At 45.4% G+C, this 26,481-nt stretch overlaps 1 protein-coding gene across 14 annotated transcripts in view; it reads right to left on the bottom strand.

Annotated features, from left to right (window-relative positions):
* Positions 1 to 26,481, bottom strand: part of ZNF536 (zinc finger protein 536) — a 487,963-nt gene that overhangs the window by 42,074 nt on the left and 419,408 nt on the right. The window lies entirely within an intron of this gene.

The following is a 26,481-nucleotide window of genomic DNA, read 5'->3' as shown; positions in this document are numbered from 1 at the left end:
ACAATGATGACAAGGACTATATTAACAGCCCGTGTTGAGTAGGTGCTTGCCATGGGCCGGTCATCCCACAGACAGCCTTCCTGGCATGGATTTTCTCATCTGATCTATAGGATCGTCCTACACAGGTGCAGTCATCGTGACCACGGATTTCAGAGGCAGAACACCCAGCCCAAATGAATGCCATAGTTTTCCAAGGCCACTCGGCGAATGAGGGCAAAAGATGGGATTCGAACCCAAGGCATGCCGATTCCAGTGCACTAAGCAAATGAGAAGGGGCTCAGGAAGGGAGGAGCCGCAGAGGAAGCCGGAAGCTGGGCCCTAGGGATGGGCAGGATGGGGAGGAGAGAGGAGCCTCAGGAATTCGTGCCCCCATTGCACTAAGCCTCCCACGTACCCCTCCTTCCGTCAGCTTCTGGCACCTAGCCACATGACGCCATGCTGCGCCAGAGGCTAAGAAGCCTGTGAGTCCCGGGCCCGCCCTCTCCCACCTGGGCAGGATGAGCGGAAAGGGAAAAGCTGCTTTGGAGAGAAGCGGATGCAGGCGTGAGTCTGTGTGACTCTGGGCTCAGCTCTTTTGCCCACTTCGTTCTCTTCCCTCCTGTAGAAGCAGGAACAGCCCAGTCCGCCCTAGGTCATAGAACCCCTCCAGCCTAGCACACAGCAGACGCTCTCTTCGTGCACATTGCCACAATGAATAATACATCATTGAACAAAGCGGTTAACCTGAGGTCTTTTCTCCTTTAATTTTTTCCAACAATAGGAGCAGTTTTTATTTCCATAATTGCTCCGGACACCCTGAGAGGCGGCAAAATTGGGTGTTTCTCGGTTGTTACCCTCTACCCCACGCAGCACCCCCCGCAAGCTTCTTTCAGGTTTTAGGGAAAAGTAGAGTCTTGTCCTTCTGCGAGGATCGGGCGCCCTCTTGCGGCCATCTCGGGATTCCCAACGTTCAGGCCCCTGCAGCAGGAGAGCGGGATTCTCGCGGGCTGAGGACAGGGAGGCCAAGGGACCGCTCCGCCTGCCTGGGGTAGTGGCCTGGCAGTCCCCGACTCTCCAGGAGCCTGTCCCTTCTTTCTTCATCAGGCTGGACACCGAGGCTGAGTCCCCAGGGAAGCTGACCATGGCCAGGCACCTCCTAAAGGGAGTGTGTGAAGGATGGGGGCCGCCCCTCCCGCAGGCACAGGACTCAGCCATCGCAAATGCCAGTGGTGCTTGGAACACGTCTGCCCGGCTCAGCCTGCCAGATGCCCAGTTTAGGGAAGCGCGTGAGGAACACAAATGGAGGAGACCCGACCAGACAAGAGGCATTCTCCCCAGCTGCAGGTCGTGTCATTTCCTCTCCAAAAACAGACAGGGAGCGCCAGCCGCCTGTGCATCGCCCCACTGTGGCATTGGGACAATTGCTCCTGCTGTCCCCTTCCCTCCAGGAATGATCTGGCTGGGCTCTAGGAAGCCTCCAGGCCTGCCACATCCATAGTTCCAGGGGCAGGGGCCACCACGGGCACAATGCACCCAGAAGTGTGAGGGGGTCCCCTGACACCACTTGCCCCCGCTGCCCGCTCAGAGACCACCCTCGCTGAGCTGCTCCTCTGTGGCCTGGCCCTTCTAAACCTCTGGCTCCTTCTTCTGGGCATTTGGGGTATAGGATCCCTTTCCTAATTAACCAGAAACGCCCCAACCAGGCTTGGGCGCACAGCTGGTCCTCAGGAATCGGAGCTGGCTTAGAGAAGGCGGAATGAATTGGGAGCTCCTGTGATCACAGCAACAGACGACTTTTCCACCAGCCAAGAACTGGGCATCTCCCACGCGGCCCCTTCACATGGCCTCTAAGTTGGTGTGGCAAATGTGACTCGCCTCATAGAAGAGACCCACGCCGAGCCCCCAGGGAGCCATCAGCAGTGAGAGGCAGCGCAGAGACTGGAGCCGGCTTCCCCTCACCGCAGATCTGGGTCAACTCTAAAGTAACAAACTTGGGTGGCTCCATCTTCACGGGTACCTGAGTGAGGCATAACAAGGGTCCCTCCTCAGAGTCCTTTGGGGCTGCAGGGACCCTCAACTTGGCCGCCAAGATTCTGAGCTTTTAAGCTCCCAGAAGGCGCCCCCACACACAAAAACTCAGACACACCAGGAAGCACCTGTAGCCTGGCCTGGGACAGGGTTAGCAATGTATTAGGCAGAAAATTCTAGCAGGGGCCCCTGATTGGCCCAGGGATGCAGGACTTGTCCTAGCAAGCAAAAGAAAGTCAATCACACCCCCTCCCCTCAAACTCAAGGTCAGGAGCCCCCACTGTAGAATCTCTACACGGGGTAGAGTCTCCAGGGCAAATAAATATCTTAATTTTGCAAAAATTTATTTCTTGGAGAGAGAGAAAATGTGGCCAAGACCATCATCATGCACTAAAAAATTAATTTTTTTCTAACATCACATTTAACATCCAAGAAGAATCCAGATAGCTTGGAGCAGTTAGCACTTCGGAAGGGCACTCCAGTTATTTTAGAGCCAATTACATGCCATTTTGATAGAATTCCTTGAAAGGATGGTGCCCTGAGGACCTGGCTTCAAATCTAGCCCTGCTGATTACCAGCTGTGTGACCTTAGACAAGTTACTTAACCTCTCTGAGCCTGCATTTCCCCATCGATGAAATGAGGCTAATAACAATGTATACCTTATAGGGTTTGACCTTCACAGCATAGTTCTTAGCACATTGCAAGCACTTAAGACATGCTGGGTGTATACTAACACTACTGCTCTGCTCTTGTTATCTCGTACTGTAGTAAATAGGCTGGGAGCTGTTCATGTACTCTATATCTAAGACAACCTGACATGTTCTGGGCTTCCAGAGCAGACAGGTCTTCATTTAGTCTGGGAATCTGAAAAGGTGAGATTACCTCACTTCTCATTAATTAAAAAAAAAAAAAAAACTAGAAAAAACTCTAGCTAAGAGCGAGTCTTCTGACATTGTTTTATACACAGCCATGGTCAGTCCCTTCAATTAACCTTGATCCAGGCCGCTGGGGACACTTCGGCATTTCAGGTCTCCTAACCACCCACCTTCCCACTCACAGGCAGCTTCGACATGGGCGAGGCCTCCCGGATGGACACAGAAAGCAGCTAATGCACACAGAGGGAGAGGCTGACAGCGTGGGAGAGTGCAGGTGCCCCCTCCCTGCACCCAAGGGCCAGCCAGGCACTAACCCAGCTTTTCCACCAGGCAAGCCTGTGTGCAAGTCACCCTGCTCTGCTATTGGGACAGGCGACTGCTCCTCTGAGCCTCAGTTTCCCCTTCTGTAAGCTGGGGATAATTACACCTGTTCAGGCATGTAAATTAATCCAGATGGTGACAGTACCTGGTGCTCGAGAGGTCTACAGCACACAGCATGTGTTCAGTCATTAGTCCTCGGTGCTGTGCTACTGTGAGATGCTAACGAGGTTAGTTTAGACAAGAGGGCCCAGCTCACAGCACAGTTTGCATTCCTGGGAGAATTGGGGAAGGCAAGAGCTTACACCAAGGTAGTCCTGAGAACAGCTGCCCCAAGGGTCAGGCGATACTCAGCACCTGCCCCTGTGGCCCAGGAGACATGAGCCCAGGGTTAACACAACTTGTGACTTTTCCAGAAATTGTCTGCTATGCTCTGTAAAATATCCTGGATTTTCAATGTGAATAAATCTTTTAAAATATGCATACATACATATATATACACATACATATATTTTACATATATATTTTTGAATATATATATTTTGTGTGTATATATGTTATATATATACACACAAAGAAAACAAATGAAGCAATTAAAAGGTATTTCTGGGTCCCAGATCTGAGGCAAGGGAAACTAGATCCTCGAGGTTTCCAGCTCCCGCCTTACCCCATGTGTGGGCTTCTGAGGATTCTGCTACCCCCAGAACCCAGAGCTGTTCCTAGAACACCCCACCTTGAGGCTCAGAAAGTCCCCTCTCAAAGCCCAAATAGTAATAGAAATATGGGTTCCACTTCTGTGCAGAGGCCGCCATCTACTGGTGGAAGGACGTGAGTACAGCCAGTGCCTGCCGGGATCCCCAGCAGAGGATGGGAGAGGGGAGGAAAGAGAGGAGGGAGTAGAAGGGAGGGAGGAGGCAGGGAAAGGGAGGGAGAAAAGAAGAGAGGGCAGGAGGGAACCTGTCGGACCCGGCCAGCTTCTGATGTGAGAAGGAACCCAGCAGCAGGACCTGAGCCACCTCATCAAAGATGAGAAGCAGCTCAGGCGTCCTGAGTGATGGGGGAGGGGGAGGCGGTGCACCTGCTGCTGGGAGGGCTGGGCCTAAGCTCGGAACCTCCTGGGAGACCAGGTGAGCGGTGATCAGTAAGCGAGCATACACACGCGTGTCTGTGGCACGTCTGCAGATAGGCACCTTCTGTCTAGATCAACCCTAAAGCAACAAACTTGGTGTAGCCCCATCTTCATGGGTACCTAGGTGAGATGTACCGAGGGTCCCTTCTCAGAGCCCTTTGGGGCTGCAGGGGCCCCAGCCTGGACCCCAGGATCCCAAATAAAGTCTCCCAAGAGGGGCCACCACAGGAACCCCAGACACACCAGGAATCACCTGTCCATGCAGTGCACCAGAATGTGCAATGTCTCCAGACAGTGACCCCTCCCTTCCCCTCAGCCCTCTGATCCCCTAGTGACTGTGCCTGCTGCCTAGGGCCCCCCAAAGACCCAAACCCCAAATGTCTCCACGCTGCTGCTGATCCCCTTAACCTGTTTTCTAGGAGCACTTTGTCCAGCAAAAGGGAAACCTGGCTTGTTCCCTCGAGCCTGGAATGGACATGGAAAGGGTGTCTTTTGGCAGAAGCAAGGATCTCCAGATGGTTTCGAAACAGAATTTACCCAGCACCAGACCCTCCTGGGCCAGTCACATGGTCTTTGAGTGACCAGGATTTTCACGAGCCACTTTCAGGAAACGCAGCAAAGGTGATTTTCCTGTGAAACCCCAATCCCAGGCAGGCTCTCTCAGGCCACAGGGCCATGAATCTCTCAGCTGAGCTGAGCTAAGCTTCTTCCACTGACCCCCCCGGTCTGCTGTGTGCAGGGAGCAACATAGAGGCATCCCCCAAGACAGCTCTTCAAACAACACATTACTGCTTAGGGATTGTTATTATCATTATCATTATTATTATTATTTTTTGATGGAGTTTCGCTCTTGTTGCCCAGGCTAGAGTGCAATGGTGCCATCTCGGCTTACTGCAACCTCTGCCTCCCCGGTTCAAGCAAGTCTCCTTCTTCAGTCTCCCTAGTAGCTGGGATTATAGGCATGTGTCACCACGCCTGGCTAATTTTATAGTTTTAGTAGAGTCAGGATTTCACCATGTTGGTCAGGCCAGTTTAGAACTCCCGACCTCAGGTCATCCATCTGCCTCGCCCTCCCAAAGTGCCCTCCCAAAGTACAGGCATGAGCCACGGAGCCTGGCCACTGCTTATGCATTTTTTAAACTTTCTTTTAATTTCTTTACTGGATATTATTTTCCAGGCCTGAAGCATTTCCTGTTGATGAACTCGGTTTGCTCTCCTGAGCCTCTAGGAGGCACTATTGTTACCTATTTATAGGTAGATAAACAGAGGCCGGGGCGGTGAAGTGAAAAGTTGCCGGGCTCAAGAACTGGGCTGGCAGCCTGGGCATTAGCCCTCAGCCCTCCCAGCCGGGAAGGGTCCAGAGTACACGCAGGATCAGAGATCTTCATAGCAGAAAGTGCTCTTTGATGCCAGCCACACTGACTCCACAGGGAGCAGAGTGTGTTCAAAAGCCAGGATTTTATTCCCTCATCCCCACCCTCCCCGATTCTCACCACTATCCAATTAAAAACAAAAACAATCGCACAAATGGTACTACGTGCCAGGGACTTTATAGACATACATGCCTTTCACAGATACCACCCATGGAGGTGGCTATTTTTGATTCGTCTATTTTCCAGTGAGATTCAGAGAAGTTAAGCAACTGGCCTGTGATCACCCAGACAGCAAGAGTGGAGCCTCAGTCTGGGATCTGACCAGCCCCTGTTGCTCTGAGCCTGCAGAGCCAGTCCCAGGCTCCATCCACCCGGCCCTCTAGCAGCCTGGCCTGATTCAAACGCCAGGACTGCAGATTCCTAAATCGGCGTCCATCAGCCCAAGGTCAGGGTTATTACAGTTTACACAACTACAGTCACCGAGGAATAACTAGGACAGGACAGGCTGGTTCTAGCAGCTGCTGAGAGAGGGAGAGAGGGAGAGAGGGAGAGAGGGAGAGAGGGAGAGGGAGAGGGAGAGAGAGAGAGAAAGAGAGAGAGAGAACTCAGCAAGAATTCCTCTAGATAGCACTATTTGAAATCTTCCCATGATGAAATTAAAAGTGAGCCTTAAATGATTTATTTTTTCAATCTGTGAATCTAAACAAATGATCCCCCTTCTAGGTACATGTATCATATGATCTCCTTCACAGCTGTGAAAAAATGCTATTAGTGCTTTCAAAGCAGTTTTATCACAGATTAAAGAAGCCTAGAAAAAAATTGGCAGCCAGAGACAGCCATATGCCTACTTGACCTAGGACGGTAAACCTGTTGTTCATTCCAGAGAGGGGATTATGGCATTACTTTTAGTAAGTTGCTTTTCATATGGAAATTTCCTTTCATAGTAAAGATCTGTCTTTAATAGCATCATCCTAAAAACATGCCTATTTTTTAATTCCCTGATCATGGACATATAGATTTTTATAGTGTCTGCAAGCATACATTAATGTTAATTTCACCATTCTCCTTTGTATTTTGTTAATGTCACAGTCTGCTGTAAAACCTTGCCAAGTTTCTTAACTGTCATGTTAATTCTGCACTCTTTGACATTTCAGGACAGAACAAGGCAGTAAAAATAGATTAGAAACAGCTTATAAGTATTATAAAATCTAGAACTTTACAGATGGCGGAATTAGGTCTGCTGAATAGAAATTTAGCAACTCCTGAATGCAATAATATTAGAAAAGCCTATTCATTTCTAAGGTAAATATTTGGAAGGGGTCGTATAATGGCGGCTGGAGAAGTGTGGGGAAACTTATGAAATGCAATAGAGTTATATTATTTTAAGAAACATACTGTAGGCATATACCATATCCTGCAGAGTTTTGGGTTTCAAAGGTTTTCTCCACTGTATAAATAAAGGGCATATAGTAAGGGCTTGATTTTATTCATGGTCAGTTCAAAGATCACACAAATTATTTCACTCAGGGGATTTGTCTGCATTTTCTTAAGTTAAAGCACAGCATTACTGTACTTAGATATTAAATGACACTACCACATGCTAAGAAATTTGCAGGAATGGACACGAAATTAGACACTGTTTTCTTAAACTGATTGCTAAAGAATGCCCACTGTTTAAACCTGCACTATCCATTTCAAAGGGAAGTATTGGCTGATTTCAGGAAGTTTAAAATCAGCTCATGGAGAAGCAGGACAAAGTTAGGGTTAAATGTGTTTTTCTTCCTCCCCAAAGGGGAAACTATTTCTTCAAAAAAAAAAAAAAAAAAAGGAAAGAAAGAGAGAAAGAGAAAAAACTTTCCCTTTTTTCTTTAAGGAGGTCTTATTATTTCCATCATCCTCGTTGAGTTGTTGATGAATAGTTCACATCCCCTGCCAAGCCCCACCCTTGTCTATTTTCTAAGCTCTTTCCTCATTATTTGCTCAGCCTTTTCCCACAGCCCCGACTGGCCGTCAGGGCGGCTTAAACACAACACAGCATTAACATGGGGAAATGGCTTTCAGTTTCCAATTGATCTCCTAATACGTTATGTTGAAATGATAATTGGTACACTCTTCATTGAAAAATAAGAGAGAAAAACTACCACTCAGTCACCACCAGGTATTATCATAGTTCATGTATTCGGAACAACCAGATACATTAAAAAAAAAGAAATCAAAAAACAAAAAACTATCCCCCCCATCTGCGGGAGAGACTGCAATCCACAATTCTTTTCAACTGACATAATCCAGATTGATTCGTTCAGCAGATAAAATTCAGGCCACTTCTGCCCTTTATGGGAGCAACATAATACCAGTCTTTATTCAGTAACAATGTAACATAATGAGATCGGAATGTGCAAAATGACTGTTCTTAAATTACTGTGCCTCACAAGGGCCCAACACAAGCTGGGACTTAATGTAAAAAATCATTAGGCACAGATTACTAAAGTGCTCCTGCATTAAGGAGGTCAAACCGAGTCTGTTTATGGCATTTTTCAGGACAGAAAGTCTTTGCTAATATCTTGATTATGACTGTCTTCTGGGGGGCCCATCCCAGCACCCACAGCTCAGCACTTTGTCTCCACCCGGGAGCCGGGAGGCAGAATTAAGAGAGCACAGGGCAGGAGATGGCGTCGGAGGGACTCCACAGTCACGTGCTGTTTTTGGGAAAGTTGGGTGCATCAAATAATTTAAGCTTTGAGCTATTAAGTTATGTTAATCTCGAGGTCGTCAGGGGATGGTTACTCAAACACATAGAATATTTGGAAAAAAAAGAAAAGCACAAAGAAGGAAGAATGATCTCCCACCATCCCCATATCTAGAAACAACCCCCGGCCATTCTGAACGTAAATTCACCCCAAATTTTTTTTCTAGGCATAACTATCTAATGTTTTTATAAAATGTATGCTTCAAACACAGCTTTTCACTAAATGTAATAGGTAATATCAATGTTTCTCCCTGTCATTAATTATTCCTCTGCAATATAATTTTATAGCTACATGGTGTTTCTTCATGTGGAAGTGCCTAATTTAGCTTCACCCCTATTCTTGGGCTTGTCAGTTGTTTGATTCTAAGTTTCCCCTCATTATAAAGGATGTGTTGATTAATATCCTTATGTGAAAGTCTTTCCCCGGCATGTCAGATAATTTTCTTTGGAAAAACTTCCAATAAGTAGAATTGCTGGGTGAAAGGGAACACACATTTTATACCTATTTGATACTTATTTTTTATTTGGCCCTCGAAAAGCTTGCACCTGTTTATATTAATAACACAGTGTTCACAGGACTACATATTTCTAGGGATGGGCTACAAACCCATTATACCAGCCTTTTCCTTTGCAGGACACCACAAAGGGTTCTTGAACATTGCATTGCATCTGCTGACTTATATCACACAAGGATATCATGACCACTATTCAATTCTGCACACTCACCCAAAAATCTATCATCAGAAGAAAGATTAAATTAAGAGATGCAGTCAATGTAGTCTCTTACACACCTAAGGTTGCCTAAGAAGAGTCTAGAGAAGTAAACCAGAGCAAAACAGAGCAGAAAAGATTTCCTTTGAATTGAAATGATTTTTTTTCAACTTGCAACTCCAAGCCTCATGCAATTTAATTTTTGAATTTGAGAGCGTTGCTGGTCTCTTATCTTGTTTAAATAGAAGACTTCCAAAATTCCAATCACTGAATCATCGGGTGGCCTCTGAGATGATGCAGTTACTCTTCGGAACACTGGGCTCACGTCTGGAGTGGGGCCTGTATTTGGTCAATGTTTGCACAAAAGGAAACAGGCGCCATGTGTAAATGCAGAAGGCTGCTGCAGAGCATGTATGAGGCAGAGATTTTGTGTATGTATATGTACGCACGTGCACATAAATATATTTATCTATAAAATGAACATCACCGTTGTGGCCTCCTCACTGAAACTCACACCATCTGAAATATTTGCATGTGATTACTAGCCGCTACTGTCAATCATGATGGCACAAATCCAATACTCAGGCCATATGGCCTTGAAACTTTCAATCGATAGGAACCTTTTAAAGCTGAAGCTTCAAAAAGTTGTATCAAATATATATTCAATGAGAAGAAGGTTAATTGAATAATTGATTACTCAGTAACAATTAAGTGCTCTTCAGATATCTTTGGGAAATCATGAAATATAATGGTGATAGATATTTATTAGTTTATCAGTTCTTACTGTGTTATATATTTATTTTGAGGCCTGAAGTCAATTTCTTTCATTTATATATTTTAACAGCAGAGTCCCCGGGATGAAATGATACATATATTTTTATTTCCATGCTGCCAAGGAGATGACAGGCTGGAGAGGGATCCATGTAGAACCAGGGGTGTCAACATCACAGCATTTCCCAACATCAGAGATGGCTTCTTTGTGACAGCTCTTAGGTAAAATAGTCAAACAACGTCTCTCGGAAGGGTGCATGCTCCGACACTCAGTAGTTTTTGTAAGGAGAGCCTGGGTGCTGAAACTGCACGCTGCCATGGCTGTTGAAGGATTCCCATCATGTGGGTTTTCCTTCCTTCTGCCTGGTTTATCTTCAAAAGTAACAAGATCTGCAGGTCTCCAGAGACAAGAAAACAACAATTGTTTCTCCACGAATAGGCCGAGTGACCAGCCTGTCACTATCATTTGTGAACAAATCCCTTAGACTAGTCATCTGTGGCTTTTTCAAAGGAGGTATAGATGGGGCTTTATGAAATCATTGATATCTATTGAAGAGGATAAACACATACACATACACACACACACACGCACACACCCCTGTGTCAAACAGGGTAGGAGCAAAGACTGAACATAATCAGGCTCTGCAGAAAGGTGAGTCCAAGTGCTCACTCTATAGGCCATACTTTGCACTCATGATATGGTTGGATCTGTGTCCCCACCCAAATCTCATGTCAAATAGTGACATGGTTTGGCTGTGTCCCCATCCAAATTTCACCTCAAATTGTAATAATCTGGTGGAGCCAGGTGGAGATAATTGTATCATGGGCGCTGTTTCCCCCATACTGTTCTCTTTATAGTGAGTGAGTTCTCACAAGATCTGATGGTTTTATAAGTGCCTGGCATTTCCCCTGCTGGCACTGCTACTCTTGCCTGCTGCCATGCAGACGTGCTTTCCACCTTCCACCATGGTTGTGAGGCCTCCCCAGTCATGTGGAACTGTGAGTCCTTTAAACCTCTTTTTCTTTATAAATTACCCAGTCTTGGGTATGTCTTTATCTGTAGCTTGAAAACAGACTAATACAAATCGTAATCCCCAGTGATGGAGGTGGGACCTGGTGGGAGTGATTGGATCATGGGGGTGGTTTCTAGTGGTTTAACACCATCTCCCTTGGTGTTGTCATGACAAGAGTGAGTGCTCATGAGATCTGATCATTTAAACGTGTGTGGCACCTCCCACCTCCCTCCTTTCCTCCTTCCCTGGCCATGTAAGAAGCATGTGCCTGCTTCCCCTTCACCTTCCACCGTGACTGTAAGTTTCTTGAGGCCTCCCCAGCCATGCTTCCTGTACAGCCTGCAGAATTGTGAGCCAAATAAACCTCTTTTCTTTATAAATTACTAGTCTCAGGTATTCCTTTATAGCAGTGCAAGAATGGACTAATACACTGCATCACCACCAGCTTTGCCCAAGAGTTCAAGAATCTCTAAGAAATCCCCATGCAAATGGTAAAGTCAGATTTCCTGACAGCAAAACTTCAACATCCCTAATGGACCCACCTGAGAGCTGACAAACTGTCCAGATACAAGAAACCTATTTTAAACAGGAGTAAAAATGAATGTTTACTTACGTACCTACCAACTAGGACAAATGTTAGCAAGTTTATGTCTCTGTATATTTTCTCATTTATGCATTCAAGAAATATGTGCTGAATGTCTTCTCTGGGTTGGTCACTGTAGAAGGGGGCTAAGCTGTGAACAAGACAGATATAGTTTGTGACTGGTTAGAGTTTTCAATTCGGTGGGAGAGTCAGACCAGAAAAAAAAAAAGAGGAAGAAGTCAAACACACATAATTTTTAATAACTGCTAAGAAGTTAAAAAGGGACCCAGAGAGGGAATAACAGAGGAATAGCCATTTTTGAGTGGAAGGTAAGAAATCATCAAAGAATGAGAAAAATTTGGCCAGGCAAAGCCAGGTGTGTGTGTGTGTGTGTGTGTGTGTGTGTATGAGAGAGAGAGAGAGAGAGAGAGGTTGTCATTCATTCCAGGCATTGAGAACAGTATATTCGAAGACCCTGAGGTATCAGCAAAGAGCTGGGGGTGTTTAACGATCGGAGGGAAGATCTGTGAGTTGGAGCAGAGCTTGAGAGATGAGGTTGAAGATTGGTCAGTGACCTGATCACTCTGGGCATTGTGCTGAGGGGAGCTTGGGTTTTAATCAAGTGGGAACGGAAAAGCCAGGCACGGTTGCTCACACCTGTAATCCCAGCACTTCGGGAGGCCAAAGTGGGCAAATCACTTGAAGTCAGGACTTCAAGACTAGTCTGGCCAATATGGTGAATCCCTGTCTCTACTAAAAATACAAAAATTAGCCAGGCGTGGTGATGCACACTTGTAGTCCCAGCTGCTCAGAAGGTGAGGCAGGAGAATCACTTGAACCTGGGTGGCAGAGGTTGCAGCGAGCCGAGATTGTGCCACTGCACTCCAGCCTGGGCGATACAGTGAGACATGATCTGAAGGAAAAAAAAACGGGGGGAAACGGAAAGCCATTGAAGGGTATTAAACAAGAGGATATATGGTCTGATTTACATTTCCAGAAGTTCCTTCTAGCTGAAGGGTGTAAAAAAGTTTGGGTAAGATCTGTTAGATCAGTTTGGCATAATCCAGGTAAGAGATGATGCCCATTCCTCAGGGTGCAGATGGAAGGGAAGGAAGATTCTGGATTGATTTCTTTTTGAGATGGAATTAACAGGTCTTTCTGGTGGACTGGAGAGAGAGGAGAAATCAAGTATAACTGGAAGGTTTGAGGTTTGAGGTTGTGAGATGTCAAAGTGGAGAAGTCAAAGAGAACATCAGAGAAGAAATTCTGGAGAAGATAAGAGAGTTGCAGGCGCCTGTTTGAATCATCGGCAGAAGAGAGGCGTGAAATCTGCAAGGAAGGATGAGACCTCCCAGGAAGAGAGTGCAGGGAGAAGAGAAAGAGAAGCGGGGCTGAGCCCCGAGGAGTGCCAGAAGAGCAAAGAGGGGAGACAGGGTCAGTAGGAAAGATCGAGACGTCATCGGAGCAGTGGCAGGAATACCGAGAGAGTTTGGTCTTCCAACTGCCACAGGAGAGGTGGCTTTAGCTCAGGGTCTCCTGGCGGCTGCCTGTTGGACATTGCTGCTTTCTCAGTGATCTCCCTGAAGCCTCATTGCCTGTGGACTCTCCAAGTGTGTAGAGTGATTAACTCTTTGAGGTAGATTCTATTTTCATAGTCATTACACAGAGAATACTAAAGCTGAGGCAGTTTTGGTGACTTACAGGACATCACATTCCAGCTTAAACCCACATAGCACCCTCTCCAGAACTCTCCCCCAATCTGTTAGATGCCGCTGACTTTCTAAGGTGCTCCTGGATTGGAGGGTCCAGCTGGCTACATGTGGTCAAGACATGTCACTGGGAGAATGCAGGGACATACTTTGAGTGTATTCTTTCTCCACTTTTCACACCAGCAATGCCAGCATCTCTGTGGTTTCGGATGAAATATTTACCCTGCTGATTCTTTCTAGTGTCCCTGCAAAAGGGCTGGCCACGACTGTCTGTGAATTAACTCCAGGAGAAGGAGGCTTTGTAAAGGATATAACTAAAGGAAAGAAAGGCCTTCAAAGCAGGTTCTCAATTTCCAGTCAGGCCATGCTCCCAGCCCTCACATCTCCCCTGCAATTTCCATGGTTCAGACTGACCCCATGCGGAGCAGAAACATCAGAACGAGGCCCTCCAAGTCCAAGGGCACCTAATGACACTGCCTTGGTGGCCTTGTGTGTCCCGCAGTGTCAAGGGTGAACCAGGCTTTCTGTTGTGCCTCATAAAATGATGACAGGCATTGCTGCCCAGGGACACAGCCAAAGTAGACAGTGAGGTGTCACAGACCAGAGAGCAGATGTATGATTGCGTCCCTGCCGAGACGGGAATGACATCCTTTGACTCTCTGGAGAGTGTGCTGCAGAGGAACTAACCTCACTGCTCCGGTTGTACACACAACAACATTGACAGCCAACAGTTCCATGATCGTCGTTGCACAGGGCACAGGGCACAGGGAGACAGAGTGACTGCACATTTCCAGCAGGGTAGAGATGGTGCAGTGTGCTCCAGCCAAGGGGATAACCAAAAGCATGGCAGAGTTTTCATATTGTTTTAATGTGATTTCACAATCCTAAGTTAATTTACTTTCTTATGCTAGAAAATGGTCCGGCACTGCCATATTCCAGTACGTGCTCCAAAAAGCAGTGTGATAAAATTCATTAGAAAAGAATTAAATTCATCATATAAAATGCAGCTGTTTTATTCTAAGTAGTTCCCAATTCAGAAGACCAGGCAATTGTTCCTCTGAGGAACACCAAGGACAGCACTGGAGAAGAACCAAGGGGAGGGTCTCCAGGACTCTAGAACTCTATCTTGCTGCGGAAGCAAAAACTTGCCTCATTTTTGAGCCCTTTCAAATATGTGCAGACGTCAATGAAAGTGGGTTTTTTCTTTTTTTTTTTATGAAACAGGGTCTTGCTCTGTTGCCAAGGCTGGAGTGCAATGGTGCAATCCCAGCTCACTGCAGCCTCAGACTCCTGGGCCTAAGTGATCCTCCCACTGCAGCCTCCCGGGTAGCTGGGGCTACAGGTGTGCACCACCACGCACAGCTAATTTTTACATTTTCTGTAGAGACAGGGTCCCATTATGTTGCCCAGGCTAGTCTCGAACTCCTAGGCTCAAGCGATCCTCCCACCTCAGCCTCCCAAAGCACTGGGATTACAGGTGTAAGCCACCAAGCCAACATGAACAGGGAATCTTTAACCAGTCAGAGGAAAAGACACTAAAGAGCAAAAGGAGATCATTGCTAGATTCCTCCCTTGGATAAATCTGTAAAATTCTAGGTTTTAGCCAAACCCTCCCATCTTTGCAGGCCCAGCTCAAATCTGCCCTATTCCCCAGCCTCATTCCCTTCCCACCCATGTCTTGGGTAGCAATGTGGCTTGCATGGTTTAGCTCCATTTCTCTGAGTTGACGGCAAACTCCTTTGAAGTGAGGGCTGAGTTCACCCTCAGTTTCTCCAGCCCTTCCCCATTCAGTGACTTCCAGCTCCCTGTACCAATCAGCATGCTGGGTTCTCAGTATGGCATTCCCCTTGCATGTGGCCACAGTTGGGTACCACATACCATTTTCTCTGAATGCAATATGTAATAGATTCTTTTATTCATATTCACAAACAGAAATGAGCAAAGCTATCTGAGAAGATGACGAAGACAGCAGGAAGCTCTTGCAGTCACCTGGCTACCCCTATGCAGTCTGTCATTGCAATACTCTACAAGACCCATTAAGTGCTGATTTTACTCCATCTTTTAAATGGGAGAACATGTACAAATTTTAACTCGTGTGAGATTTATTCAACCAGCAGCCAAATGCTGAGAGCTGTCAATCTGAGTGTCCTGTGAGTCCTCCTAACTCCCTAAATGTACCCAGTACTAAAGTCCCTAAGAACAGAGTGCTTCATTGTAGGAGCACAGCCAGATGCCTCAGGCCACTCCTCACTTGTTCACTGTGCAGGTGACAGCTTGAGAAATTTGGCAGCAGAAGATTCTGCCTTTAACCAGCATTCAGAAATAAAAACTTCTGAAAATTTAGCCCTGAATGCTGCTTGGGGATAAAGAAAGTCAATGCTGTAAGCACAGTGGCTTTGCCCAGCGTGGCGGGTGTTTGGGGGGGAGGGTGGCAGACACAGCTGAAGTGTAGAGCTCAGCAGAGCCTGCCTCAAGGCCAGCCCTCAAATTTACCTAAGCCACCAGCCTTCGGGGGCACTGGGTTCCTGGTCTTCATGCAGAAAAAAAACAAGCCTCAGTCAGCGCCCCAATAGCACTGAGACCCATTACAGCAACAATCACCCGCTTAAAAGAACTAAAGCCCTAGATAGCCACCACCCAGGGAAGCAGAAAGGTCTTTTTGGTTTCGCCTTTATTTCATCACTCAACCAGTTGCAGTCATGGAGAAACCTTTGAATACAAGCATTCCACAGTTCTTTCGCTTTAGGAACAACAAATGTTGACTTAGGCTGTGTTTTGCCACATCTGACTCCAACACAACCCACCAGTTTCCAGGAGAGACTGGGGATAGGGTGAATAAGGGGGGTGGTGAGGAGTGAAGAGGGCCAAGTGAGAAGATGATCAGATGATTGCATGCACTAATGAACATTCCAGATTTTGTGACGATCCCCAATACTGCCCACCTAGGAACTGGGTGACTACTATGCCTGGCAGTCACACCTGCTGGATGTACCTAGGTGCAGGTCAGGCTCCCTCCCCACTGGGCCCCACGCAGCCTGGGCACCAGCCCTTGGCTCACACCTGCTGCCAGGTAGCAGCCAGGGAGACTTCTCACACAGCCCTCTCCTTTCAAAGGAGCATCGGCGACAGGGAGGGGAGGATCTCAAGACCTTTAATTAGCTGGGAATTGCACCCTCTCTAGTGGCTTGCTTGGGAGAACTAGAGAGCTAAGGAACAGCTCCTCAAAGAGGAAGATGGCACTTGCCAGAAGGCAGAGCTAAAGTACGCAGGTGAATCCTGGTTTCTGATGGGGCAAGAGTTCTCCATTCCTGCAAACTCCAGACAAGAGCCAGCAGCAGGGGGGCATGCAGCCTCTACCATTGCAAACGCCCTGTGTGTGCCAGGGAAGTGGCTCTCTTTTCCTGCGGTCTAACTTCCCTGTCTGCAAACTCTTGTGTTATGAGCAAGGCAGGCTGGGCAGGACCCCTTGGCGGAGAAGGGAAGAGCCACACCTCCCTAAGGGAGTGACTCTCACCTGTCTTCTGTCTCTTGTCCCGGACATTCTAGTTTTTCAAGAGAACCTGAAAGCCTGGATTTGTAAATTTAAAAATCTTTCATTTTTAAACTGTGTGCAACCAATTGAAAGCAAAAGTGTAATATCGCACAAGTCAAACAAAACACAACTGTGAGCTGGCTCCAGCCGTCAGGCCACTCTTCAAGTTTTCATTGTCCTCATAGGCCTCTCAGAGGGCCCCACCTAACCTTCCATGCCCTGTGTCTGCTTGTCTCCCTGAAAGCAGATGTGCAGTGAGAAGACAGATGCTACACCCAGAGCTAATGTGTGCTCCCTGGATCAGCAGCACAGCCATGACCCCGGAGCTGAAGTGCAGAATAGAGGGTCCTCCCCAGAACTACTGAGTCAGCATCGGCATCATAGCAAGATCCATGGGGATCTGGTTGCACATGAGACTTTGAGAAACACTTGTCTAAAAACAAGAAAGATAAAAGAGTCGAGCATGGTGAAACCCTCTCTCCTCTCCAGGACTTGGAAATGCCCACATAACAGCACCTTCCCTCATGTTTAATCGTTTTCACCCAACCTTGCTAGGCTAGAAATAGTTGCCATTCGGTCCTGGGAGAATCCTGGATTCTGATAGGGCATCAAGAGTGGACGCAGCACTGTCACTGGGTTCCCCGCCTTGGTGTTACAGCTTCCACTGCCCACGTGGGGAGTAAGAAGTGGGTTTCCAGAATAATCCCTCTCTGGCTTCCATCGCTGCAGGAGACTTTACAGCCACCAGGGATGACCCCAAGCCCACGCCCCAGGTGAAGGTCAAGCAACCAGAACAATGCCACTCAGCTCAGATCACTAGGACAGGAAGCCCAGGAAAATTCCCTTCGGAGATCGGCCTTCTGCGAAACTAGAAGTTGCATGCTGCTGACTCCAGACCCAGGAGAGGCAGACACAGCACACACAGTAAATGGGGAAAAGTTTCCTGGTGAGTCCTATGGAACGACGGGGCTCATTCACTCCTTAGAAAAGCACCTCTCTGCATCCACGGGGGCCTCAGGATGACGGCGGAAATGCCTGCTGCCATCTCAGCTTTACTTCCCCGACTCTCCCCAGATCCCCAGGCCTCGTCAGCAGAGACACATCTATCGATAATTACAGAATACACAGCTTTGGGGGGCATTTCCCTTCCATTCGCAACATTTAGTGGTGTCAGTCTGAGCATAAGTACAATTAGATTTGAGAGTTCTATTACAAAAGCCAATAAAGCGGGCCTCAGTAGAGATTCTAAAATTACTTAACTTTTCTTTAGAAAAATATTAAAACAGTATTATCACATCAATGAGAAGAAAAGACAGGAAGATAATAAAGTTATGTTAAACCTCCCTGTATTTACTCATGTGTGAAACAGTTATGTCTGGTCACATAATTGCAATGGTTCTGAGAAATATTTCATATTTTATAATGAACATTAAAAGAGTTTGTGGATCATTACTTTATATGAGTTCCAAAGTTATTACATAAAACCCAATAGGAATGGTTATAAATTATCGGATCCTCCGGCCTGGCCTTGGTAAACATAACATGAAGACTGAGACGTTTCAGCAGACAAGATTCATGAGAAGAGGTAAAAATTCTTCCTGCATTTTAAGGAGAAAAGAAGACCAGAGTACTTGTAACCAGCTCTTAGCATTTTTGTTTCTGTTTCAAAGAAATTCTATTGAACCACTTGCTTAAGCCACACACACACAAAGCTTCTGTTAGAACAAAAGAGAATTTCCTTCAGACACTGCCCTCATCTCCCCATTTTTCATTATCCTATCTGTGGCCTTAAGGTCACTGCCAAATTCTTGAATTTTTCAACACAGCGTGGGTTTAAAATGCTGTACTTAGCAGGCTCATATGATACCCAACAATTCTTTATTTTCAAAAGGAGATCCTCTCTTTGAAATCTGAAAATACGGCATCTTTACAGAAACTGGAGAGTTGATAGCATTCTGAGGAAGTTTTCTTTTGGGGTCTGCAGAATAGGTTTGCAGACAGCATTTTAATTACAAACTATCATTTGTGAACCACAGTTAAGCGTGAAATGGGTGCTATTCAATTTCCTCGTGCTTATTCTCTTTTTTTAAAATAAATGACAGCATTATATTTTGTTCTGAAAAATCACACCTGGAGCTTCCCTTCCTCCCTACCCCTTGCTTTCTGCAAGGTGAAAGAGTTAAGTATCGGAAGAATAGCAGCTGGGTAAACAAAGTTAAGGACCAGAGAAGTAATGTCAAATCTTCTTGTCAGCATCCAAGAGGCGCAGTGCCCAACTGGGCCTTTGGAGATGCTGAAAACTGGGGCGCTTTCTGATGAAACACACAGGCAACATTTGCTACTTGGTTCTAGGAAATACAGGCACCTCCCTCACCTTTGTCCAAAGCAGCCCCGCTTCCAATACCTGTGGAGTGAAGGTGGGCGCCCGCCGTCCAGGACCCCACCTAACCCCTGTGAGGCTCCCCTACCTGCCAACTCCCAACCTTATCCCGGGTTCTCCCCTTTATGTGGCGCAGCTGTTGGTGAGGCTTTCTCAGCAAACAGATGTCTTTTGGAGAATTTAAAGCTCTGAGTTGGAGGCCAGATTCTGACTGTACTTTGAATTATGTCTGCCTCAATCATTATGCAGTCATTCACATATATTTTAGACATCAATATTGTCTTGAAATATTCTCGAGTTCTCAATGCTATTTATATGCTTCCATTCTCTCCTTTGCTTCTGCTCTGACAGTATGCTCCAACGTCCCAGAGTCACTGACGACTTGCAGATCATTTTAACACATATTTTCATTGGGGAGGGCTTTGCTATTTCATTTAAAATGATTTCTCGCTAAATTGAGCAGAGATTGACGTTCTTGGGACAACAACCAACCTTGATCATCTGTTTGGATGGAGGATTTACCCAGTTCAGTATTTTTTAAGATGAAACAGTGTCATGTGTTGCCTCTTTCTACGGACAGCAAGTTTTTACCAATGACAAAAGAAAGATTCTAAGGATGCCAATTTACAATGTGGGAGGAAAAATATCTCTCCTTGCTTATTTACATAAATGCTCATCAGCTAAAATATGAGATTCTGATATAATGTAAGTCCATAGGTAAAAGAAAAAGCAAACTCAAACTGTGAAAACAAAACAAAACAAAACAAAAACAGATATTTTCAGGACTTAAAGAGTAACAAGAAAAGGAGAGAAATCTTTGGGGCTCTTTCAGCACATTTAGTTCTAGGCCAAGTTTAGGAAAACCGTCATGGCCCCTCAGAGCTTCATATGGTCACCAAGACAGCCAATCTGATTCAATGACTATTCTTACTTTCAAACGGGGTCAGGGCTGTCACCACTACCACTCATCTATTGATCATTTTGTCCTTGTTTGCAGATCATCCCTTTGAAGTATTTTCACAATGGCCTCTAGATGCCGCTAACACTGCATAGCTTCAGCCTTGCTGCACAATGAAAACATTAATTTGCTATGAGATAATTTTTGACGTAAATGTAAAATGGTGCCCATTCGAACTCAGTAATGAAGCATGGTGCATTTCTGCAGCTCCTAATTTGACTAGTTAAATGACTCCATTACGTGTCTAACAGACAGAAGCAAATAATTTCTGGTCAGTTGATGTTCACTTACCCGTATCATTTTGCCCTGAAAATAAAGTCTCTAATCTACAATTCCTTTGTCTTAGTTTTTTTTTTTAAGTTAAGATTATCAAAGCAAATATACGTAAATATTTCAGATTAAACCAGTATAAACTAACAATTAAAAAGTCAGAGAGGATAGGCAAATCAAATATGTTTAATAGGAGAGGTGGAAAACCAGTCAGCCCCCTTCTAAATTAATTACTCCAACTTTGCCCCTGTCACTAGGTCCTAGGGGTTAGGATGACTCTCGGGCTTCAAAAGAACAAGTGTGTATCTTTCAAGTCTATTGTTTTCCTGTGACCCCAAAGGGGCTACTGGCTGTTCCTGTCTTTTTCACTTTGCCACATAACTTTGAGGCTGTTTGGAAAATCAGTAGCAGGATGCCTCTCACAATAGCAAAAAAAAAAAAAAAAAAACATGGCAAAATGCTGCTTTAATAAATATCAAGTGATGAATAATTTTGCCCAAAGGGGAAAAAATGGTTAATATTGAATCTTAATGTTCCTCATCTAAATGCTTTTTTCTTCCTGCTAAAAACAAGTTTAGAATTAAAGCGTATCAGTTTACACATATTGCATGCATATTAGTGAGACACAGCTGTGTATGTCCTCCTCTTAAGAGCCATATGATTAAGTTATGGGATATCATATAATCCAAATGCTGTTTCTATTGGTCACCTTTCACAGACAAAAGCTTTTTAGTTTTAGGTCTATTAAATGACAGAATGTCCGATTCTGGAAATGTGCAAGTAATTATTATGAAGCACCTGTGACTCTCACTTTTTGCTCACCAAGTCCATCTATAAATTGCTTCTGGAACATTGCTCAGAGGCTGACAGAGGACTGTCCTCCCTGTCTGGGGCAGCTGTCGGGCATACAGCAAGGTGGCTCAAGACCCAGGGTTGATCCTGGTTAACTATGGAATCAGGACCCCAGCCATCCTACCCCACCGCCCTGAAGTGAAGGGACTATAGTCTCTTTCAGTGGAGAAACAGTGATCGGAGAAACAGTGAAGAAGAACCCCCTAAAGTTCAGAGGAAACCCTGGGCCCACCTGTTTATCATCAGCACTGCTGGATGATATTTCGAACTAGGTCTGCACCAGGAAATCGGTTTTCAAAAACATGTGAACTGAAAGAACCAGTTTAAATGATCTTTATTTTTTCCCAAAGTAACATGCTATTTGACCCAGTTAAAAACACTTTTTAAAAACTGACTCGAATGTGTCTATTGACTATCTTTATTGAGCTTTTAAAATTTCAAATCCTTGTTTGTGGGCAAATTTCAGGCACTTCTGTGTTAGGGATGAGGGACGGGGAACAGTACAGGCTGCTTGCCTTTTGATGTGAAACAATGTCAAAAGGACTATTTATGACTCATACTCTGTGGAAACGTTGGCTGATGTCGTTTCTGCCACTTGATCTGGGGAAGTTGCTCTCCTGCAGAAGGCCAGTAGCTGGTGCTGGAGGGGTGGGGGATCACACCTCTGCCGCCCCTGCCCAGGGGCCCTGAGATAGCCATCGGGGCCAGGCTCCTTGGTGTGATGTAGGTCGAGCGCCTGTGGGTTTGCAGGAAGGATTTGGCCTTTTGATTTGGTGTAGAATTTACTACCTGAGAGTGATGTCTCAGCACGCAGATCTGGGTTGTACTGGAAAAGGAAATGAGGTCAAGCTGAGAGGAACAGTGCCATCTGAGGAGGCTTCCACGCGGCCGCAGGTTGGGGACTCGGAACCGCTTCTTGTGCGCCCAGCCCCTTGACAGGGCACCTGCAGCTAAGAGCATCTGAAAGCCCGTGAGTGTGCACCTTCTGCACAGGGCAGCCCTTTTTGGTCTGTGTCCTGGGAACACAGGCAGAAAAGGAAGGAAATTCCATCTGAGGATGAGCCCACAGTACAGCCTGAATGGGAGCGAGCCATAGGAGAACCGATGCATCCCTCAGGTGTGAGGAAAATTGGAGGCACTGAGCAGAAGAAAAGTGAAGGCAAACTTCCCGGCTGAAGCTGACTTCAGATGAGAGATTTCCAAAGCGACACGTGGGAAACTTTACAGCTCCCTAAAACCCGGAGATGGGGCCAGGTCCCTCTTGCACCAGTTGTCAGGGAAGCCTCAAGACTTCATGCTGCTTGCTGTAGAACAGCTGGGGACATCCAAAACAGTTTCGCTAGCAAAGGGTCAGCACTCCCTGCCCCAAATTAAAAGTTGGTGATGCTATCAACCCTTTGGAAAGGAAATACCACTTCCAAATTGGGGTCTTAGCAAGGAGGTGCTGGAACTGGGTTTATAATGCTCTTTTAAAAACACAAGGAGGCATACATAGAACATAGGTGATTGGAAGGAGGGATGACGACTTCTAGAGAAAATGAAAAATAAATTATTTGCTTTCCTGTCCATAAAGGGAAGATGAAAGCAGATGCCAGCAACAGACAAGCATTTCCCAGGGAGAGGAAAATATTTCCGAAGGAAATCAGCCTAGTAGCAGAACAGGTGAGAAGGAAATTAGAGTGTCTAAGGACTGATAACTCCAGGAGCAGATGGGAACCATCTTAGAATTTGTGCAAGAGGAGGCAAGGAAACAGGGGAACGGTTAGCAAATACCTTTTAAAAACACCCAGGGAAACGGGAGAAGCACCAGTGGCCAAGAGCCCTTATGCAACACCTATATTTAATAACGACTCTAAGGGAGATCAAAGAAATTAAACACCAGTAAGCTTGACTTGAGCAGTGGGGAAGATATTGGAAACACTAATCAGGGACAAAATAGGGAAAGTTATGATTTAATTAAAGATATTCAGCATGGATTCACAAAAGGGAGATCATATGTAACAAAACTAATAGAATATTTTGAAAAAGTAACAAAAAGGAATTCAAGAGGGAAACCAGGGGTATAATTTACTGGGACTTTAAGAAAGCTTTTGTGCACTGATTCACAAAGGACTAATCTCCAGCGGTGGGGAGTTTGGGTGTGAGTGTGGTGGGGGGTGGAGAATGAATGAAGAATTGTCTGGACCAAGGGTACTTGTGAGCATTACTATGAAGAGATTAGGATAAAAAAAGGAGACTGACTGCTGGAATTTCCCCAGATCTGAGTTTTTTTAATTAATTTTTTTAAACATAGAACATCAATGGCCTTGCTTCAGAAATGCACCCAAATGTGGTTGAATTCTCCTGCAGGTGTAACGTCGAAGGGCAGGCACCAGTTGATACAACAAGGGCAATAATATTGGAAAGCGTTTATTGAAATCTGATGAATACGTGACCATCCCTCAAATACTACGAGACTGTGACCAAACGGGGGGCAGAGCCACTAACTGCCATTTGAGTAATTAACACAAATAAAGATGGAGAAAATGTCTAGAAGGAACTAAAGCACTGTGGTCTGGACAGTGCATGATCAACAGCTGTGCCCGCTGATCGGCAAAGTCACACATCCACACGTACACACTGACGGCTTCACGCAGAAGCACGCACACGCCTGCACATGCACACATTCACACATTACATGGGGACATTCATGAGCACACCTTCACACCTTGCAAAGATGCACTCCTGCCTAAACACACGTTGTGCACATTCATGCTCCTAGACACGTGTACACACAGTCGTGAACATGTGTGCACAGGCTCACGCTTCTTTCCCCAGAGGCTGCTATGCTGTGCTTAGGTGGAAATGATGGAAGTAAAGGAAAAGAGAACATACTATTTTCCACCAGGACAGTTGGGGAGTCACATGACGGGGGAAAGGCCCCCTTAGTCACATTACGGTAATAATAGATGCCACGGGGATGAAAGAAGGGGCAGAAGGGAGAGGAATCGTGAGACACAAAAAGACCTTTGTTGCTACAAGCCAAACCAGAGCTGAATACCTTCTCTGAAAAAATAATGGCAGAAATCCCCAAAGGGGCCAAACTCTCGCACTGGGTGACAGAGCTACAGAATGCAGTAGCAGGAGGCTGGAGAAGACGATGACTAGATCTGAGACCTGCTGTCCTCAGGGCTCCAACCCAAAGCTTATCCAGCAAGAAGCCAGGCTGGGCAACGGCATGGCGAACTTTCCCAAAATGCAGACATGTTGCTCGCCAAACGAATGTTTCTTCATTCTTGGTGAATGTCTAGGTCAGAATAATGACCGAAAGCATCAGAACATACGTGTCTAGATGGGAAGCTCCCTGCTGCAGGGTGGTGCCATCCGCTAAGTGGACTGCAGCCACTAGCAGATGGCCCTCATCTGTGGGGCTTTGCACTCAAATCCCTTTGCCACTTATAAAGTTACGACAAGCCTATGGAGAAGATATGGATATAGACACAGATCCTAACATGCGGGTATTAGAATAATTTGAACTTCATTTACCTTTTACATCATTCATTAATATTAAAATGTGACTTCAACAGTTTCCGTATTTAAAAGGTCACTGAGAATGAAAAGTTGCAAAATGAAGGATACATGTCCTCCTCATTAATAATAACAGGACCGTCCTATAATAGTCATATCCTGTGATGCTAAGGCACCAAGGCATTGATTCCCCCCCAAAAAAATTTTTTAATGAAATGCCACCAAAAGCAATGGCAACAAAAGCCAAAATGGACAAATGGGATCTAATTAAACTAAAGAGCTTCTGCACAGCAAAAGAAACTACCATCACAGTGAACAGGCAACCTACAGAATGTGAGAAAATTTTTGCAACCTACTCATCTGACAAAGGGCTAATATCCAGAATCTACAATGAACTCAAACAAATTTACAAGAAAAAAACAAACAACCCCATCACAAAGTGGGCAAAGGATACGAACAGACACTTCTCAAAAGAAGACATTTATGCAACCAAAAGACACATAAAAAAGTGCTCATCATCACTGGCCATCAGAGAAATGCAAATCAAAACCACAATGAGATACCATCTCACACCAGTTAGAATGACGATCACTAAAAAGTCAGGAAACAACAGGTGCTGGAGAGGATGTGGAGAAATAGGAAAACTTTTACACTGTTGGTGGGACCATAAACTAGTTCAACCATTGTGGAAGTCAGTGTGGCGATTCCTCAGGGATCTAGAACTAGAAATACCATTTGACCCAGCCATCCCATTACTGGGTATGTACCCAAAGGATTATAAATCGTGCTGCCATAAAGACACATGCACACGTATGTTTATTGCAGCACTATTCACAATAGCAAAGACTTGGAACCAACCCAAATGTCCAACAAATGAAAGACTGGATTAAGAAAATGTGGCACATATACACCATGGAATACTGTGCAGCCATAAAAAATGATGAGTTCATGTCCTTTGTAGGGACATGGATAAAGCTGGAAACCATCATTCTCAGCAAACTATCGCAAGGACAAAAAACCAAACACCGCATGTTCTCATTCATAGGTGGGAATTGAACAATGAGAACACATGGACACAGGAAGGGGAACATCACACACCGAGGCCTGTTGTGGGGTGGGGGGAGGTGGGAGGGATAGCATTTGGAGATATACCTAATGTTAAATGACGAGTTACTGGGTGCAGCACACCAACATGGCACATGTATACATATGTAACTAACCTGCATGTTGTGCACATGTACCCTAAAACTTACAGTATAATAAAAAAAAAGAAATGTCCACTATAGGCTTTCTCTCCATTTTAACTCTGGAGATGTACATACTTTAAACCAAATAGATATGAATTCATACTTAGAGATTACAAAGTAAGAATGAAAGGAAGGAAGAAATTTTAAAAATATATATATATAAAGAGAAACAGCTAAGCATAGCAGATCAAAATGCACCCCACTCTGTTTTGACTGCAGATCCCTCTTCCAACATCTCCCAGGGACAACTGAAGTGGACAAGCACTTCTTGAACAAGTAAAGTTAAACCATAGAGCTCACTTGTTATCTGTGGCTCCACTGCCATTTTAAACACTTGTCTCTGAAGCTCTCACCTTCGGACAGATTACATTTACAACACATGTAACAGAGATCGAAACGTGACATCAATAACAAAAAATGTTTGCCTTTCAATTTGGTTCATTCTATCACTTCCCCCCGATTTTTGATTCAAATTGAATTTGGGAATTTCTACTTTGCT

This window comes from Symphalangus syndactylus, chromosome 13, assembly GCF_028878055.3.
Source record: "Symphalangus syndactylus isolate Jambi chromosome 13, NHGRI_mSymSyn1-v2.1_pri, whole genome shotgun sequence".
NCBI lineage: Eukaryota > Metazoa > Chordata > Mammalia > Primates > Hylobatidae > Symphalangus > Symphalangus syndactylus.
This window is presented reverse-complemented; position numbering and strand designations above follow the sequence as displayed.